Genomic DNA, 6,261 nt, shown 5'->3' on the forward strand with positions numbered 1-6,261 from the left:
GTGTCAGTTTCGAATTCCTAGAGTGGGGGAGGGGACGGAGGAAATGGGGGAGGGGTATGGATTCCGGAAGTGGGGGAGGGGACCGGAAATGGGGGAGGGGTATGGATGAGAAATAGGATATTTGTGCAAAATTGAATGAAGAACAAGAAACAGCAGCAGTAAGCACCAAAAAGTTCAATCATTTTTCATTTTTACAATGCTTAATTTTATACTGAGCCTTGTTGGTAACAAAAAAGTTATAATAAAGGGGAGATAAACATTTCACACATAAATGTCTTTGTCACAGTGTGCTGAAGAGGGACACTTTCCTTATTGCACATCTCTTTGTAGCCTTCTGTCTGGGTTAGACCGCTTACTGTTTTTGGGGGCAAAAACAGAAGAATAAAATCATTGTTTTTTTTAAAAAAAAAAGCATTACTCCAATAAACACTAGTAATATTTTACCATCAATTGGGTTGTAGAGGAGGCAGTATTCATGGGAAGGGTTCCATTCTTGGATTTTGTGGTAGAAATGCCCTTTTAAAACACACAGAATGCACATTTAAAAAAAAAAAAAAAAAAAAAAAATTGTAAAACGTTTCAATGTAGAAAAGCAGACCAACCCTAATTTTGCAAAAACGTTTTTGCTGCCGTCGGGCTAAAGAAAAAGATGATTTCTGTAACTTTTCCCCGACTGAGGGAGGTGTGCTTCACTTCAAGTTCTTCTGAGGAACCAAACAAGGAACCCCACAGAAAGAACACGCAAACCACTTATTTTTCATAAGCTATCCATTACAAGGAATATATTGCTAGCTCAGTGTTTCCTCACCTTATAGAACGTTCCCATTTAAAAACCCTAAAAGAATAAAAAGAAAATGGTTTAAAACAACATATTAGTATCTTTAAATACTTTAGATACTTTATCTTTATGAAAGTAAATCCTACCGTAGTTCAACGGTGTTAAAAGTACATTTTCTTGCTCCACACCTGTGAGGTCTGAAAAATAATTAAACATATATTGTTACACCGCCGAAAAGCGTAAGGGGGGATTCCCCAAGGAAGATTACTACGGTATCACATGATCAGTAGCGTCATAGAGAGGATTCCCCCACCGTATATTCAACATATAACTTAAAAATCGTTAGAATATATTCATTAGAACTTACCAAAGAAGCGTATCCCATGTTGTAGGTTGGGGCTTGCGTTCTGACCCGCGGCATGGATGTGAGCGTTAGTGAGGACCGAAGCAGAAGACGCTTGTGACATGTTTCGTAGGAGTCACCGTGCATGCATTCAGTTAGGTGGGAAGAGGGCCTTATATATACATTATTGATAATACAGGCATTGTGTTTGTCCGTGTGATGGGGATTTTTAGGATACGTAAGGCGTGAAATACAACATCCTGTCGATTTTTTTTTTTGTGTCAGGGTGTCCGCTTTTTATAAATACTAAGCATGACAGCGCGAGGGTTGTAGAGAAAGACACAGTTTTTGTGTTGAGGGGTCAGATGATTGAGAGAAAGCGAGATCTCTCCCCCCCCCCCCCCCCCCCCTTGTGTCTCCTCCCGCGCGGCGCTTCGAACAGGTTGAGTATTATTTTAACTGCTTACTGACCGAGTAAACTTATGACCCTCAAACTGACAGTGACCTGTAGAGTGTATGGACTTATTATGTTGTAAGCTGCAACTGGTAAGCAGTCAGTAACTGAGGTTAAACGCTTGCTGTTTACAGGGAGAGCTGAGGGGTTGCATCGCAGGATTCTGGGCTGAGCGAGAACCCTGAGCTTTTTATTTACAGATTCCGGATGGGAAGCTATGCGTCTAAACGCTTTATATAGTTTTATTTTAATCTTTATTTTGAAACTTTAAGTATTCAGAGTCTGACTGCTTTTACGGCTGAAACAAAGAGTGATTTCCTCCCACCTAAAGATTGGGTGCGCGTAACGGAATTAAATAATTCAAAATAATCATAATAATACTAATAAAAAGATTGGGTATGTATACCGGAGTTAAATAATTATAAATAACTTTAAATGATTACAATAATACTACTAAATAAGGTTGGGTATGCGTAACAGAATTAAATAATTACAATAATATCAATGATAGTAGTAATAATATTATTAATGATATGAATATAAATGAAAATAATAAAATACAATTAATAAAAGAATAATTAATTTAATAATGATTAATGATAGGGTGTCACATGAGGGGTCACGTGGGGGGTCATATGGAGGTCACGGTAGGGGTCAATGATAGGGTGTCACATGAGGGTCACGAGCAGGGTCACGTGACGATCATGTGAGTAGGGTCACCTAAAAGGTCAATTAAAAAATAAGCTCCGCCCCTTTTTAATCGCCCCGCCCACTTTTAATCCATCAAAATCGGATTAAAAAGTGACAGGAGGTATACCCCTATTATCTCTAATGGGGTCTTCCTATTTATTCTTGTTTCTTAACACCAGCTCCTTCACAGATGATTTTTCAAGCCTGGGGATCTGATTTACTTGTACTTATCATGTAAGTGGTGAAGTGTCCATCAAAATATTGGGCCTGTCTGCACTCAGTATGTCACTTGTGGTTTTTCAAGAGTGTATATGCATGTGTAAATGTAATTTTAACAGAAAACAAAAAACAATGTAAATATGAAACAGTGGATAAAATGCATGTTTTGTTTAGGCTTGGGTCTATATTATTTTAGAAATCTCTAACCAAGAAAAAACCTTTGTCAACATAAAGTGGAGATTCTGCTGAAGTTGCTGATATGAAACATAGTATTGTGCTAAATACAAGTGTTTCATGAATGCATAGGAGTGAGACTAAATATAGAAAAAATAGCTGCTTTTATGAAAGAGTATTGCTGTTCTCATGATTATGTTGTGAAGAGTATCAGACAAACAATATGAATCACCAGCTTCCAACTCTTACAAGCCAAATTATGTTTTTTTGTTTTTATGGTTAATCACTATTGACATTATTATGAAGTTCTTAGTTTTCACAGCATACCTTCTCAATCATTTTTTTCTGAGTAAATTTTAGTCCCACTACTTTTACTTAGATAGAGTTTCTAGGCCCACTGTTTATGGCTTTTTAATTTTCCATACCCCAAAGAAAATAAATTACTTTGTGCTTATTATTAATTGTTGTGTGGCGTGACACGTCCGAAATGCAGTATGAAGGTGGCAATGTTAAAGCACAGGAGTGCCAGCAGCTCAGGGAGTAGAAAAAGAAAGAGCTTGCACCATCACTCATGTTAAACTAGTGAGTAGTAGTGTCATGTTGTGTGGGCATTTTGCACCCAGCTATGTTGTGCTGGGCTATTCAGGGAAATACTGGCACCATGAGCACTTAGAATTTTGTCCAGTGTGGGAGACTCTGCCGGTCTTTGCCCTGATGCTGAAGACCGGTTTTTAGGAGCCATGATTAGAGCTTCTGCATTGTCTTTCAGTCCAGCCTTTAGCTATTGGTAAAGAAAGAAAGAAAAACCTATGACTGAGTGTTATTTTTCATTAATTTGACATTATATAACAATATTTACTCTCTTTTCAAATTGATAAAAACAGGTCAACTTGAAATATGAAGTTACCTAAAATAGTTTCATATACTCTTTGCTTAGAAAAAAGTTTTTCTTCAGATGATATGAGACACAAAACTTGTGAAGTGGACCCCCTTCAACACACGTGAATTTTGGTTTAAAAAAAGATTTGTGTGTTGACTGAAGGGACTGCAGCAGACTGGGAGAGCAAATCAAACATCTGGTGGTTCACTGTACTTAGTATCTTTGGAAGCTAAAAAAGTCAAAATCAAACATGCCTCCCTCACTAAGGTAAGGCTAAGGTACCACAGTTGCCTCCATCAGTATTACCCGAGATGTGCTTGCTTTTATGCGTTTCAAACCATTCATGAAGAGGAGGGGCACGGTGGTCACAGGAAAACGGAGAGAAGGGGACTGCATAAAAAGAAGCAGATAAATCAAATGTGGAACAGAGTTGCATGAGAGAAAACAAAGAAACTGAAACTAAGGTGAAGTGAAGAAGGATGAAATTAAAGAATAAGCTACTGGGATAATATAAAATAAAAAAACAGGATATAAAAAGGGTTCATAGCTAAGGGTGTAAAGTAAATTAAAAATGACATAAAAATTAATAAATAAAAAGGTCAGTAGTTAAAACCAAAAGACAGATAAAGGTCTATGCTGTAGCCTGATCATTATAATCCGGTTTTTCATTTACATACAGTATAATGTATCAAGAGACACCATCAAAACATTTTTTTTAAATGTCTTAGCCATGTGATATTTCCCAATTGTGAATGAGCAGGCTTTGGTTTGGTATGAATATTATGAAGACAGTAACGGTGTGTGGCCCATTCTAGGCAATTATTAAGGTTCAGTAGTCATAAAAACAGTGTCTACAAGATAACAATAACTTTGATTTCTAGAAGCACTGCAAACTGTTTTCTGAATTTAAACAGCAGCAATCTCTACCTCGAATGAGAAGTCTTGACCGAGGTGTATAAATTATTTGGAAACCACGCTGGCCACACAGGAAGGCCGAAACTTAGTCGTGGTCTCTGGAGGCCTCATTAGACTTCGGAGCTTTCCAGATTGTTGTGGAGTGCCTCCCTTTTGAAGCCTACTTCAAGTGGCCATTTTGATGAACTGAGGTTTTGGGAACTTTCTGCATAAGATTTTATTTTTCGACTGGGTTTGAGATCACATAAACAGTATGGTGTGGCAATATACTACATAGCTACAACTTAGGAATTTATAATGCTAACGCAATGATTCTGTCTTTGTTAAAAGTGATATTTCTATTCTTTGATGGAATAAGTTAAATTTAATACTGACTTTTTTTTTTTTTTTAGATTTCTGTTGTTCATTCTTGATTAACAGCAGATAGTAGGTGCAAAGCTTTCAGTGCCTGGTTATGATATTCATGCTGCACTGATGTTTTAAAACAACGGACAGATCAGGAGAGAGCCCCTCCTCGCTCTCTTTGTCTATAATTCTGTTATAATTCTAAAAGTGCGTTGGCAATGTATGGCAAAATAAACTCTGGCTCTCTTGTGAAAATAACTGACTTGCAAGTGTAGCCAGTTAATATATCCCTTTGCATTAGTGGCTATGGACCGTCATACCTTATATTCAACCATGCATGTAGCCCAGTGGAGTAGTCATGTATATTTTTGGAGATGCAGGCTCCTGTTATGCTCGTCTTTGGCACGAAGCATCCATGTCTATTTTTTTCTTTGAAGCAACACTCCAATAGTGAAAAATAACTGTCCTATCAGATCACATTTTGAAAATAGTAATATCTAAGCAGGTATTAAACAGAGTGCCTATTAAGTTCTGAATGAAAAAAAATTCTCCTTTTTGTCTGATGCAATACTCTAATCTTCTGAAAAATTAAATGTCATGTTTTCATTAGCTGTGACTGGAAAATTATCAAAACTAACAGAAATAAGAAATTAAAAAGATGTGTAATTAATCTATATAATATGTCTTCCTTAGGGATTAGATTGACCTACCTACATACTACTGCAGTAGGAAGATCTGTCTTCTTCCTTTGGTCTGCCAGTAATCTGTGATGCTGACACTGTGTGTTGTGTGTTTTTCTTTGAATTGCTAAGCCATACTTGAGGACCAAGCATAGTGAGAAATGTTTTTTTTCAGTGAAAATAGCCTACTAAAAATATTTGTGCTATTTTATTTATTTTAAGTTATTAAAATGTTTAAGTGTTTATTGCATTCAGTCAGCAATTCAAATAAAGTATACAAATTTGAAGTAGATTTTGTTTTATTACAAAAATGTTGCAACTAATTTTATTTTGCTACATGGAACAGTGGTTGTGTATTTCTTCCCTCCTGATTTGACATTATACACAAATCATCAGAATGTTCATGACAAGACTGCCTTATAATCAAATATATTTCATGCAAAAATGCTTCCAGCTTATATTATGCTTGCATATATACCAAAATGTTGAATCAAACAAGAGGGGGGGGGGGTGGGGGGGTATTACCTTATCTGGTGTATTTACATTTTTATTAGTTGATGTTAGTAATGTGTCTCTAAGACTTGAAATTGCTTGTTTCGCGTTGCTTGACAAACAAAAAGTACACAAATACAGAGACGTTGCTGTTATTTTGTCAAGCAGGATCTGAGTGCAGCTTTTCACTAGTCTGGATCCACAAAAGACTGAGACTCCCTCTGGAAACTTAACAATTTCCATCCTTTTTTACCTGCTGTTATGGATAACTCTGTGTGTGTGTGTGTGTGT

General features: G+C 36.6%; 1 long non-coding RNA gene across 2 annotated transcripts; it reads right to left on the reverse strand.

The window, feature by feature from the left end:
• Positions 1-306: 306 nt before the first annotated feature.
• Positions 307-1,344, reverse strand: LOC118562801. 2 transcript variants are annotated; one of them, XR_004930809.1, is made up of 4 exons: positions 925-1,344; positions 809-835; positions 445-516; positions 307-355 (listed from the first exon to the last, which is right to left on the reverse strand). It is a non-coding gene; the product is annotated as an uncharacterized LOC118562801 (long non-coding RNA). The 2 variants fall into 2 exon arrangements; XR_004930810.1 differs by having other exon boundaries at positions 603-835.
• Positions 1,345-6,261: the final 4,917 nt, after the last annotated feature.

The sequence above is a fragment of the Fundulus heteroclitus genome, chromosome 4 (genome assembly GCF_011125445.2).
Source record: "Fundulus heteroclitus isolate FHET01 chromosome 4, MU-UCD_Fhet_4.1, whole genome shotgun sequence".
Taxonomy (NCBI): domain Eukaryota; kingdom Metazoa; phylum Chordata; class Actinopteri; order Cyprinodontiformes; family Fundulidae; genus Fundulus; species Fundulus heteroclitus.